The following is a 12,449-nucleotide window of genomic DNA, read 5'->3' as shown; positions in this document are numbered from 1 at the left end:
TGATAATATAAAATAGTAGGCCCAACCCCATGGCAAAGAAAGGAAGCATTTTTGGTTTATTCTACAGGTGTTTATGATCACTGAATGGTTTCTAAAATGTTTGAGTATTGGTTTAAAATTTATTTCAATTACATTTTTCCAGCAAGCCAAAATGTAGTCGGCAGTATTTGAACACGCGCTGGGAGACCCCAATGGATTTCTAGTCCATCGCCAAAACCAATCGGCAGAGAATACATACATATTTTATAATGTGTCATATTTGTTTACTATTTTTACAATAAATATTTAAACAAGTTCCCACCGAGATTTGAACTCGGATCGCTGGATTCAGAGTCCAGAGTGCTAACCATTACACCATGGAACCTATTGACATAGTAAGCCGGGCTGTAACAGTCCACATATAATAAACTGTATACTAAACTGGAGGTGCTTAAAATCTTTGAAATGCTACCAATCTATTTGCATATTGTTAAGGCCGGATTAAGGACCACATGGGTCAGGGGCTAAAATGTTTCAGGGCCTATACTGAGAAGGGGAGGAGCTGTGACCAGTGCTATGTGGATGTAGCCAGATCCAAGTGGGTGTGTACAACGCCTACACTGTCAGCCCCAATTTCTCTCTAAATACAGAAAAGTAGAAAAATAACATAGTTTGATGAGAAAACTAAAACTACAATTTTAATACTTATGATTTATGGCCAACCGTACAGTTGATGGTGGGCCTATTTTAATGTGGAGGACTGTTGCTCCATCCACCCCATTGTTATTCTCGCCCTGTGTATTGTTTTCAACTCTATGTATAAATAACTTTTTATGGCAAACCAGAAAAACCCTCTATTACCTTTTTGAGAGCTGTAGCAATGGATTTCACTTCCCAGATTGTGATTGCCCAAAATGGTGATATGAATATTTTTTAGAGAAAGCTAAAGTACATGGTGATATGGTAAATCATGAAGGAGACTGATAAATTAGATGATATGGGGGAATATTGCTGGTATCAGGTGCAAATAACATAACTATGATAATATAATAGTAGGCACACCCCCATGGCAAAGAAAGGAAGTATTTTTGGTTTATTCTACAGGTGTTTATGATCACTGAATGGTTTCTAAAATGTTTGAGTATTGGTTTAAAATTTATTTCAATTACATTTTTCCAGCAAGCCAAAATGTAGTCGGCAGTATTTAGACACGCGCTGGGAGACCCCAATGGATTTCTAGTCCATCGCCATAACCACTCGGCCACGAATACATACATATTTTATTAAGTGTCATATTTGTTCTCTATTTTCACAATAAACATTTAAAACAAGGTCCCACCGAGATTTGAACTCAGATCGCTGGATTCCATGTCCAGAGTGCTAACCATTACACCATGGAACCTATCGACACTTTATGACAGGCTGTAACCGTACACATATAACAAACTGTATACTAACCTGGAGGTGCTTAAAATCTTTGAAATGCTACCAAACTATTTGCATATTGTTAATGCTGGATTAAGGGCCACATGGGTCAGGGGCTAAAATGTTTCAGGGACTATACTGAGAAGGGGAGGAGCTGTGACCAGTGGTATGTGGATGTAGCCAGATCCAAGTGGGTGTGTACAACGCCTACACTGTCATCCCCAATTTCTCTCTAAATACAGAAAAGTAGAAAAATAACAAACTTTGATGAGAAAACTAAAACTACAATTTTATTACTTATGATTTATGGCCAACCGTACAGTTGATGATGGGCCTATTTTTATGTGGAGGACTGTAGCTCCATCCACCCCATTGTTATTCTCGCCCTGTGTATTGTTTTCAACTCTATGTATAAATAACTTTTTATGACAAACCAGAAAAACCCTCTGCTACCTTCTTGAGTGCTGTAGCAATGGATTTCACATCCCAGATTGTGATTGCCGAAAATGGTGATATGATGATTTTTTTAGAGAAAGCTAAAGTACATGGTGATATGGTAAATCATGTAGGAGATTGATAAATTAGATGATATGGGAGAATATTGCTGGTATCAGGTGCAAATAACATAACTATGATAATATAATAGTATGCACACCCCCATGGCAAAGAAAGGAAGCATTTTTGGTTTATTCTACAGGTGTTTATGATCACTGAATGGTTTCTAAAATGTTTGAGTATTGGTTTAAAATTTATTTCAATTACATTTTTCCAGCAAGCCAAAATGTAGTCGGCAGTATTTGAACACGCGCTGGGAGACCCCAATGGATTTCTAGTCCATCGCCAAAACCAATCGGCAGAGAATACATACATATTTTATAATGTGTCATATTTGTTTACTATTTTTACAATAAATATTTAAACAAGTTCCCACCGAGATTTGAACTCGGATCGCTGGATTCAGAGTCCAGAGTGCTAACCATTACACCATGGAACCTATTGACATAGCAAGCCGGGCTGTAACAGTCCACATATAATAAACTGTATACTAAACTGGAGGTGCTTAAAATCTTTGAAATGCTACCAATCTATTTGCATATTGTTAAGGCCGGATTAAGGACCACATGGGTCAGGGGCTAAAATGTTTCAGGGCCTATACTGAGAAGGGGAGGAGCTGTGACCAGTGCTATGTGGATGTAGCCAGATCCAAGTGGGTGTGTACAACGCCTACACTGTCAGCCCCAATTTCTCTCTAAATACAGAAAAGTAGAAAAATAACATAGTTTGATGAGAAAACTAAAACTACAATTTTAATACTTATGATTTATGGCCAACCGTACAGTTGATGGTTGGCCTATTTTTATGTGGAGGACTGTAGCTCCATCCACCCCATTGTTATTCTCGCCCTGTGTATTGTTTTCAACTCTATGTATAATTAACTTTTTATGGCAAACCAGAAAAACCCTCTGTTACCTTTTTGAGTGCTGTAGCAATGGATTTCACATCCCAGATTGTGATTGCCCAAAATGGTGATATGATGATTTTTTAGAGAAAGCTAAAGTACATGGTGATATGGTAAAACATGAAGGAGATTGATAAATTATATGATATGGGGGAATATTGCTGGTATCAGGTGCAAATAACATAACTATGATAATATAATAGTAGGACTACCCCCATGGCAACAAAAGGAAGCATTTTTGGTTTATTCTACAGGTGTTTATGATCTCTGAATGGTTTCTAAAACGTTTGAGTATTGGTTTAAAATTTATTTCAATGACATTTTTCCAGCAAGCCAAAATGTAGTCGGCAGTATTTGATCACGCGCTGGGAGACCCCAATAGATTTCTAGTCCATCGCCAAAACCAATCGGCCACGAATACATACATATTTTATAATGTGTCATATTTGTTAACTATTTTTACAATAAATATTTATACAAGGTCCCACTAAGATTTGAACTCGGATCACTGGATTCAGAGTCGAGAGTGCTAACCATTACACCATGGAACCTATTGACATAGTATGCTGGGCTGTAACAGTCCACATATAATAAACTGTATACTAAACTGGAGGTGCTTAAAATCTTTGAAATGATACCAATCTATTTGCATATTATTAAGGCCGGATTAAGGACCACATGGGTCAGGGGCTAAAATGTTTCAGTGCCTATACTGAGAAGGGGAGGAGCTGTGACCAGTGCTATGTGGATGTAGCCAGATCCAAGTGGGTGTGTACAACACCTACACTGTCAGCCCCAATTTCTTTCTAAATACAGAAAAGTAGAAAAATAACATAGTTTGATGACAAAACTAAAACTACAATTTTAATACTTATGATTTATGGCCAACCGTACAGTTGATGGTGGGCCTATTTTTTGTGTGGAGGACTGTAGCTCCATCCACCCCATTGTTAATCTCGCCCTGTGTATTGTTTTCAACTCTATGTATAAATAACTTTTTATGGCAAACCAGAAAAACCCTCTGCTACCTTCTTGAGTGCTGTAGCAATGGATTTCACATCCCAGATTGTGATTGCCCAAAATGGTGATATGATGATTTTTTTAGAGAAAGCTAAAGTACATGGTGATATGGTAAATCATGAAGGAGATTGATAAATTAGATGATATGGGGGAATATTGCTGGTATCAGGTGCAAATAACATAACTATGATAATATAATAGTAGGCACACCCCCATGGCAAAGAAAGGAAGCATTTTTGGTTTATTCTACAGGTGTTTATGATCACTGAATGGTTTCTAAAATGTTTGAGTATTGGTTTAAAATTTATTTCAATTACATTTTCCAGCAAGCCAAATTGTAGTCGGCAGTATTTGAACACGCGGTCGGAGACCCCAATGGAATTCTAGTCCATCGCCAAAACCAATCGGCCACGAATACTTACATATTTTATAATGTGTCATATTTGTTTACTTTTTTTACAACAAAAAATTTAAACAAGGTCCCACTGAGATTTAAACTCGGATCACCGGATTCAGAGTTCAGAGTGCTAACCATTACACCATGGAACCTATAGACATATCATGTCAGGCTGTAACGGTACACATATAATAAACTGTATACTAACCTGAAGGTGCTTAAAATCTTTGAATTGCTTCCAAAATATTTGCATATTCTTAAAGCCAGATTAAGGGCCACATGGGTCAGGGGCTAAAATGTTTCAGGGACTATACTGAGAAGGGGAGGAGCTGTGACCAGTGCTATGTGTATGTAGCCAGATCCAAGTGGGTGTGTTCAAAGCCTACACTGTAATCCCCAATTTCTCTCTAAATACAGAAAAGTAGAAAAATAACATAGTTTGATGAGAAAACTAAAACTACAATTTTAGTACTTATGATTTATGGCCAACCGTACAGTTGATGATGGACCTATTTTAATGTGGAGGACTGTTGCTCCATCCACCCCATTGTTATTCTCGCCCTGTGTATTGTTTTCAACTCTATGTATAAATAACTTTTTATGGCAAACCAGAAAAACCCTCTGTTACCTTTTTGAGTGCTGTAGGAATGGATTTCACATCCCAGATTGTGATTGCCCAAAATGGTGATATGATGATTTTTTTAGAGAAAGCTAAAGTACATGGTGATATGGTAAATCATGTAGGAGATTGATAAATTAGATGATATGGGAGAATATTGCTGGTATCAGGTGCAAATAACATAACTATGATAATATAATAGTATGCACACCCCCATGGCAAAGAAAGGAAGCATTTTTGGTTTATTCTACAGGTGTTTATGATCACTGAATGGTTTCTAAAATGTTTGAGTATTGGTTTAAAATTTATTTCAATTACATTTTTCCAGCAAGCCAAAATGTAGTCGGCAGTATTTGAACACGCGCTGGGAGACCCCAATGGATTTCTAGTCCATCGCCAAAACCAATCGGCAGAGAATACATACATATTATATAATGTGTCATATTTGTTAACTATTTTTACAATAAATATTTAAACAAGGTCCCACCGAGATTTGAACTCGGATCGCTGGATTCAGAGTCCAGAGTGCTAACCATTACACCATGGAACCTATTGACATATAATGTCAGGCTGTAACAGTCCACATATAATAAACTGTATACTAAACTGGAGGTGCTTAAAATCTTTGAAATGCTACCAATCTATTTGCATATTGTTAAGGCTGGATTAAGGACCACATGGGTCAGGGGCTAAAATGTTTCAGGGCCTATACTGAGAAGAGGAGGAGCTGTGACCAGTGCTATGTGGATGTAGCCAGATCCAAGTGGGTGTGTACAACGCCTACACTGTCAGCTCCAATTTCTCTCTAAATACAGAAAAGTAGAAAAATAACATAGTTTGATGAGAAAACAAAAACTACAATTTTAATACTTATGATTTATGGCCAACCGTACAGTTGATGGTGGGCCTATTTTTAAGTGGAGGACTGTAGCTCCATCCACCCCATTGTTATTCTCGCCCTGTGTATTGTTTTCAACTCTATGTATAATTAACTTTTTATGGCAAACCAGGAAAACCCTCTGTTACCTTTTTGAGTGCTGTAGCAATGGATTTCACATCCCAGATTGTGATTGCCCAAAATGGTGATATGATGATTTTTTAGAGAAAGCTAAAGTACATGGTGATATGGTAAAACATGAAGGAGATTGATAAATTAAATGATATGGGGGAATATTGCTGGTATCAGGTGCAAATAACATAACTATGATAATATAAAATAGTAGGCCCAACCCCATGGCAAAGAAAGGAAGCATTTTTGGTTTATTCTACAGGCGTTTATGATCACTGAATGGTTTCTAAAACGTTTGAGTATTGGTTTAAAATGTATTTCAATGACATTTTTCCAGCAAGCCAAAATGTAGTCGTCAGTATTTGAACACGCGCTGGGAGACCCCAATGGATTTCTAGTCCATCGCCAAAACCAATCGGCCATGAATACATACATATTTTATAATGTGTCATATTTGTTAAATATTTTTACAATAAATATTTATACAAGGTCCCACCGAGATTTGAACTCGGATCGCTGGATTCAGAGTCCAGAGTGCTAACCATTACACCATGGAACCTATTGACATATAATGTCAGGCTGTAACAGTCCACATATAATAAACTGTATACTAAACTGGAGGTGCTTAAAATCTTTGAAATGCTACCAATCTATTTGCATATTGTTAATGCCGGATTAAGGACCACATGGGTCAGGGGCTAAAATGTTTCAGGGCCTATACTGAGAAGAGGAGGAGCTGTGACCAGTGCTATGTGGATGTAGCCAGATCCAAGTGGGTGTGTACAACGCCTACACTGTCAGCTCCAATTTCTCTCTAAATACAGAAAAGTAGAAAAATAACATACTTTGATGAGAAAACTAAAACTACAATTTTAATACTTATGATTTATGGCCAACCGTACAGTTGATGGTGGGCCTATTTTTAAGTGGAGGACTGTAGCTCCATCCACCCCATTGTTATTCTCGCCCTGTGTATTGTTTTCAACTCTATGTATAATTAACTTTTTATGGCAAACCAGAAAAACCCTCTGCTACCTTCTTGAGTGCTGTAGCAATGGATTTCACATCCCAGATTGTGATTGCCCAAAATGGTGATATGATGATTTTTTTAGAGAAAGCTAAAGTACATGGTGATATGGTAAATCATGTAGGAGATTGATAAATTAGATGATATGGGAGAATATTGCTGGTATCAGGTGCAAATAACATAACTATGATAATATAATAGTATGCACACCCCCATGGCAAAGAAAGGAAGCATTTTTGGTTTATTCTACAGGTGTTTATGATCACTGAATGGTTTCTAAAATGTTTGAGTATTGGTTTAAAATTTATTTCAATTACATTTTTCCAGCAAGCCAAAATGTAGTCGGCAGTATTTGAACACGCGCTGGGAGACCCCAATGGATTTCTAGTCCATCGCCAAAACCAATCGGCAGAGAATACATACATATTATATAATGTGTCATATTTGTTAACTATTTTTACAATAAATATTTAAACAAGGTCCCACCGAGATTTGAACTCGGATCGCTGGATTCAGAGTCCAGAGTGCTAACCATTACACCATGGAACCTATTGACATATAATGTCAGGCTGTAACAGTCCACATATAATAAACTGTATACTAAACTGGAGGTGCTTAAAATCTTTGAAATGCTACCAATCTATTTGCATATTGTTAAGGCTGGATTAAGGACCACATGGGTCAGGGGCTAAAATGTTTTAGGGCCTATACTGAGAAGAGGAGGAGCTGTGACCAGTGCTATGTGGATGTAGCCAGATCCAAGTGGGTGTGTACAACGCCTACACTGTCAGCTCCAATTTCTCTCTAAATACAGAAAAGTAGAAAAATAACATAGTTTGATGAGAAAACAAAAACTACAATTTTAATACTTATGATTTATGGCCAACCGTACAGTTGATGGTGGGCCTATTTTTAAGTGGAGGACTGTAGCTCCATCCACCCCATTGTTATTCTCGCCCTGTGTATTGTTTTCAACTCTATGTATAATTAACTTTTTATGGCAAACCAGGAAAACCCTCTGTTACCTTTTTGAGTGCTGTAGCAATGGATTTCACATCCCAGATTGTGATTGCCCAAAATGGTGATATGATGATTTTTTAGAGAAAGCTAAAGTACATGGTGATATGGTAAAACATGAAGGAGATTGATAAATTAAATGATATGGGGGAATATTGCTGGTATCAGGTGCAAATAACATAACTATGATAATATAAAATAGTAGGCCCAACCCCATGGCAAAGAAAGGAAGCATTTTTGGTTTATTCTACAGGCGTTTATGATCACTGAATGGTTTCTAAAACGTTTGAGTATTGGTTTAAAATGTATTTCAATGACATTTTTCCAGCAAGCCAAAATGTAGTCGTCAGTATTTGAACACGCGCTGGGAGACCCCAATGGATTTCTAGTCCATCGCCAAAACCAATCGGCCATGAATACATACATATTTTATAATGTGTCATATTTGTTAAATATTTTTACAATAAATATTTATACAAGGTCCCACCGAGATTTGAACTCGGATCACTGGATTCAGAGTCCAGAGTGCTAACCATTACACCATGGAACCTATTGACATATAATGTCAGGCTGTAACAGTCCACATATAATAAACTGTATACTAAACTGGAGGTGCTTAAAATCTTTGAAATGCTACCAATCTATTTGCATATTGTTAATGCCGGATTAAGGACCACATGGGTCAGGGGCTAAAATGTTTCAGGGCCTATACTGAGAAGAGGAGGAGCTGTGACCAGTGCTATGTGGATGTAGCCAGATCCAAGTGGGTGTGTACAACGCCTACACTGTCAGCTCCAATTTCTCTCTAAATACAGAAAAGTAGAAAAATAACATACTTTGATGAGAAAACTAAAACTACAATTTTAATACTTATGATTTATTGCCAACCGTACAGTTGATGGTGGGCCTATTTTTAAGTGGAGGACTGTAGCTCCATCCACCCCATTGTTATTCTCGCCCTGTGTATTGTTTTCAACTCTATGTATAATTAACTTTTTATGGCAAACCAGAAAAACCCTCTGCTACCTTCTTGAGTGCTGTAGCAATGGATTTCACATCCCAGATTGTGATTGCCCAAGATGGTGATATGATGATTTTTTTAGAGAAAGCTAAAGTACATGGTGATATGGTAAATCATGTAGGAGATTGATAAATTAGATGATATGGGAGAATATTGCTGGTATCAGGTGCAAATAACATAACTATGATAATATAATAGTATGCACACCCCCATGGCAAAGAAAGGAAGCATTTTTGGTTTATTCTACAGGTGTTTATGATCACTGAATGGTTTCTAAAATGTTTGAGTATTGGTTTAAAATTTATTTCAATTACATTTTTCCAGCAAGCCAAATGTAGTCGGCAGTATTTGAACACGCGCTGGGAGACCCCAATGGATTTCTAGTCCATCGCCAAAACCAATCGGCAGAGAATACATACATATTTTATAATGTGTCATATTTGTTTACTATTTTTACAATAAATATTTAAACAAGGTCCCACTGAGATTTGAACTCGGATCGCTGGATTCAGAGTCCAGAGTGCTAACCATTACACCATGGAACCTATTGACATATAATGCCAGGCTGTAACAGTCCACATATAATAAACTGTATACTAAACTGGAGGTGCTTAAAATCTTTGAAATGCTACCAATCTATTTGCATGTTGTTAAGGCCGGATTAAGGGCCAAATGGGTCAGGGGCTAAAATGTTTCAGGGCCTATACTGAAAAGGGGAGGAGCTGTGACTAGTGCTATGTGGATGTAGCCAGATCCTAGTGGGTGTGTACAACGCCTACACTATCAGCCCCAATTTCTCTCTAAAGACAGAAAAGTAGAAAAATAACATAGTTTGATGAGAAAACTAAAATGACAATTTTAATACTTATGATTTATGGCCAACCGTACAGTTGATGATGGGCCTATTTTTATGTGGAGGACTGTAGCTCCATCCACCCCATTGTTATTCTCGCCCTGTGTATTGTTTTCAACTCTATGTATAAATAACTTTTTATGGCAAACCAGAAAAACCCTCTATTACCTTTTTGAGAGCTGTAGCAATGGATTTCACTTCCCAGATTGTGATTGCCCAAAATGGTGATATGAATATTTTTTAGAGAAAGCTAAAGTACATGGTGATATGGTAAATCATGAAGGAGACTGATAAATTAGATGATATGGGGGAATATTGCTGGTATCAGGTGCAAATAACATAACTATGATAATATAATAGTAGGCACACCCCCATGGCAAAGAAAGGAAGTATTTTTGGTTTATTCTACAGGTGTTTATGATCACTGAATGGTTTCTAAAATGTTTGAGTATTGGTTTAAAATTTATTTCAATTACATTTTTCCAGCAAGCCAAAATGTAGTCGGCAGTATTTAGACACGCGCTGGGAGACCCCAATGGATTTCTAGTCCATCGCCATAACCACTCGGCCACGAATACATACATATTTTATTAAGTGTCATATTTGTTCTCTATTTTCACAATAAACATTTAAAACTAGGTCCCACCGAGATTTGAACTCAGATCGCTGGATTCCATGTCCAGAGTGCTAACCATTACACCATGGAACCTATCGACACTTTATGACAGGCTGTAACCGTACACATATAACAAACTGTATACTAACCTGGAGGTGCTTAAAATCTTTGAAATGCTACCAAACTATTTGCATATTGTTAATGCTGGATTAAGGGCCACATGGGTCAGGGGCTAAAATGTTTCAGGGACTATACTGAGAAGGGGAGGAGCTGTGACCAGTGGTATGTGGATGTAGCCAGATCCAAGTGGGTGTGTACAACGCCTACACTGTCATCCCCAATTTCTCTCTAAATACAGAAAAGTAGAAAAATAACAAACTTTGATGAGAAAACTAAAACTACAATTTTATTACTTATGATTTATGGCCAACCGTACAGTTGATGATGGGCCTATTTTTATGTGGAGGACTGTAGCTCCATCCACCCCATTGTTATTCTCGCCCTGTGTATTGTTTTCAACTCTATGTATAAATAACTTTTTATGACAAACCAGAAAAACCCTCTGCTACCTTCTTGAGTGCTGTAGCAATGGATTTCACATCCCAGATTGTGATTGCCGAAAATGGTGATATGATGATTTTTTTAGAGAAAGCTAAAGTACATGGTGATATGGTAAATCATGTAGGAGATTGATAAATTAGATGATATGGGAGAATATTGCTGGTATCAGGTGCAAATAACATAACTATGATAATATAATAGTATGCACACCCCCATGGCAAAGAAAGGAAGCATTTTTGGTTTATTCTACAGGTGTTTATGATCACTGAATGGTTTCTAAAATGTTTGAGTATTGGTTTAAAATTTATTTCAATTACATTTTTCCAGCAAGCCAAAATGTAGTCGGCAGTATTTGAACACGCGCTGGGAGACCCCAATGGATTTCTAGTCCATCGCCAAAACCAATCGGCAGAGAATACATACATATTTTATAATGTGTCATATTTGTTTACTATTTTTACAATAAATATTTAAACAAGTTCCCACCGAGATTTGAACTCGGATCGCTGGATTCAGAGTCCAGAGTGCTAACCATTACACCATGGAACCTATTGACATAGTATGCTGGGCTGTAACAGTCCACATATAATAAACTGTATACTAAACTGGAGGTGCTTAAAATCTTTGAAATGATACCAATCTATTTGCATATTATTAAGGCCGGATTAAGGACCACATGGGTCAGGGGCTAAAATGTTTCAGTGCCTATACTGAGAAGGGGAGGAGCTGTGACCAGTGCTATGTGGATGTAGCCAGATCCAAGTGGGTGTGTACAACACCTACACTGTCAGCCCCAATTTCTTTCTAAATACAGAAAAGTAGAAAAATAACATAGTTTGATGACAAAACTAAAACTACAATTTTAATACTTATGATTTATGGCCAACCGTACAGTTGATGGTGGGCCTATTTTTTGTGTGGAGGACTGTAGCTCCATCCACCCCATTGTTAATCTCGCCCTGTGTATTGTTTTCAACTCTATGTATAAATAACTTTTTATGGCAAACCAGAAAAACCCTCTGCTACCTTCTTGAGTGCTGTAGCAATGGATTTCACATCCCAGATTGTGATTGCCCAAAATGGTGATATGATGATTTTTTTAGAGAAAGCTAAAGTACATGGTGATATGGTAAATCATGAAGGAGATTGATAAATTAGATGATATGGGGGAATATTGCTGGTATCAGGTGCAAATAACATAACTATGATAATATAATAGTAGGCACACCCCCATGGCAAAGAAAGGAAGCATTTTTGGTTTATTCTACAGGTGTTTATGATCACTGAATGGTTTCTAAAATGTTTGAGTATTGGTTTAAAATTTATTTCAATTACATTTTCCAGCAAGCCAAATTGTAGTCGGCAGTATTTGAACACGCGGTCGGAGACCCCAATGGAATTCTAGTCCATCGCCAAAACCAATCGGCCACGAATACTTACATATTT

General features: G+C 37.3%; 10 non-coding genes across 10 annotated transcripts; all 10 read right to left on the bottom strand.

Moving 5' to 3' along the window:
- Positions 1–292: 292 nt before the first annotated feature.
- On the bottom strand, positions 293–364 carry TRNAQ-CUG (transfer RNA glutamine (anticodon CUG)). The gene has a single exon. It is a non-coding gene; the product is annotated as a tRNA-Gln (tRNA).
- Positions 365–1,309: 945 nt separating this feature from the next.
- On the bottom strand, positions 1,310–1,381 carry TRNAP-UGG (transfer RNA proline (anticodon UGG)). The gene has a single exon. It is a non-coding gene; the product is annotated as a tRNA-Pro (tRNA).
- Positions 1,382–2,326: 945 nt separating this feature from the next.
- TRNAQ-CUG (transfer RNA glutamine (anticodon CUG)) lies at positions 2,327–2,398 on the bottom strand. The gene has a single exon. It is a non-coding gene; the product is annotated as a tRNA-Gln (tRNA).
- Positions 2,399–5,377: 2,979 nt separating this feature from the next.
- TRNAQ-CUG (transfer RNA glutamine (anticodon CUG)) lies at positions 5,378–5,449 on the bottom strand. The gene has a single exon. It is a non-coding gene; the product is annotated as a tRNA-Gln (tRNA).
- Positions 5,450–6,395: 946 nt separating this feature from the next.
- On the bottom strand, positions 6,396–6,467 carry TRNAQ-CUG (transfer RNA glutamine (anticodon CUG)). Its single transcript has one exon. It is a non-coding gene; the product is annotated as a tRNA-Gln (tRNA).
- Positions 6,468–7,412: 945 nt separating this feature from the next.
- Positions 7,413–7,484, bottom strand: TRNAQ-CUG (transfer RNA glutamine (anticodon CUG)). Its single transcript has one exon. It is a non-coding gene; the product is annotated as a tRNA-Gln (tRNA).
- A 946-nt stretch (positions 7,485–8,430) lies between these two features.
- TRNAQ-CUG (transfer RNA glutamine (anticodon CUG)) lies at positions 8,431–8,502 on the bottom strand. Its single transcript has one exon. It is a non-coding gene; the product is annotated as a tRNA-Gln (tRNA).
- Positions 8,503–9,446: 944 nt separating this feature from the next.
- Positions 9,447–9,518, bottom strand: TRNAQ-CUG (transfer RNA glutamine (anticodon CUG)). The gene has a single exon. It is a non-coding gene; the product is annotated as a tRNA-Gln (tRNA).
- Positions 9,519–10,463: 945 nt separating this feature from the next.
- TRNAP-UGG (transfer RNA proline (anticodon UGG)) lies at positions 10,464–10,535 on the bottom strand. Its single transcript has one exon. It is a non-coding gene; the product is annotated as a tRNA-Pro (tRNA).
- A 945-nt stretch (positions 10,536–11,480) lies between these two features.
- Positions 11,481–11,552, bottom strand: TRNAQ-CUG (transfer RNA glutamine (anticodon CUG)). Its single transcript has one exon. It is a non-coding gene; the product is annotated as a tRNA-Gln (tRNA).
- Positions 11,553–12,449: the final 897 nt, after the last annotated feature.

The sequence above is a fragment of the Taudactylus pleione genome, unplaced genomic scaffold, assembly GCF_031769625.1.
Source record: "Taudactylus pleione unplaced genomic scaffold, aTauple2 ptg000085l, whole genome shotgun sequence".
Taxonomy (NCBI): Eukaryota; Metazoa; Chordata; class Amphibia; order Anura; family Myobatrachidae; genus Taudactylus; species Taudactylus pleione.
The sequence above is the reverse complement of the archived record's forward strand: the minus strand, read 5'-3'. Positions and strand labels throughout refer to the sequence as shown.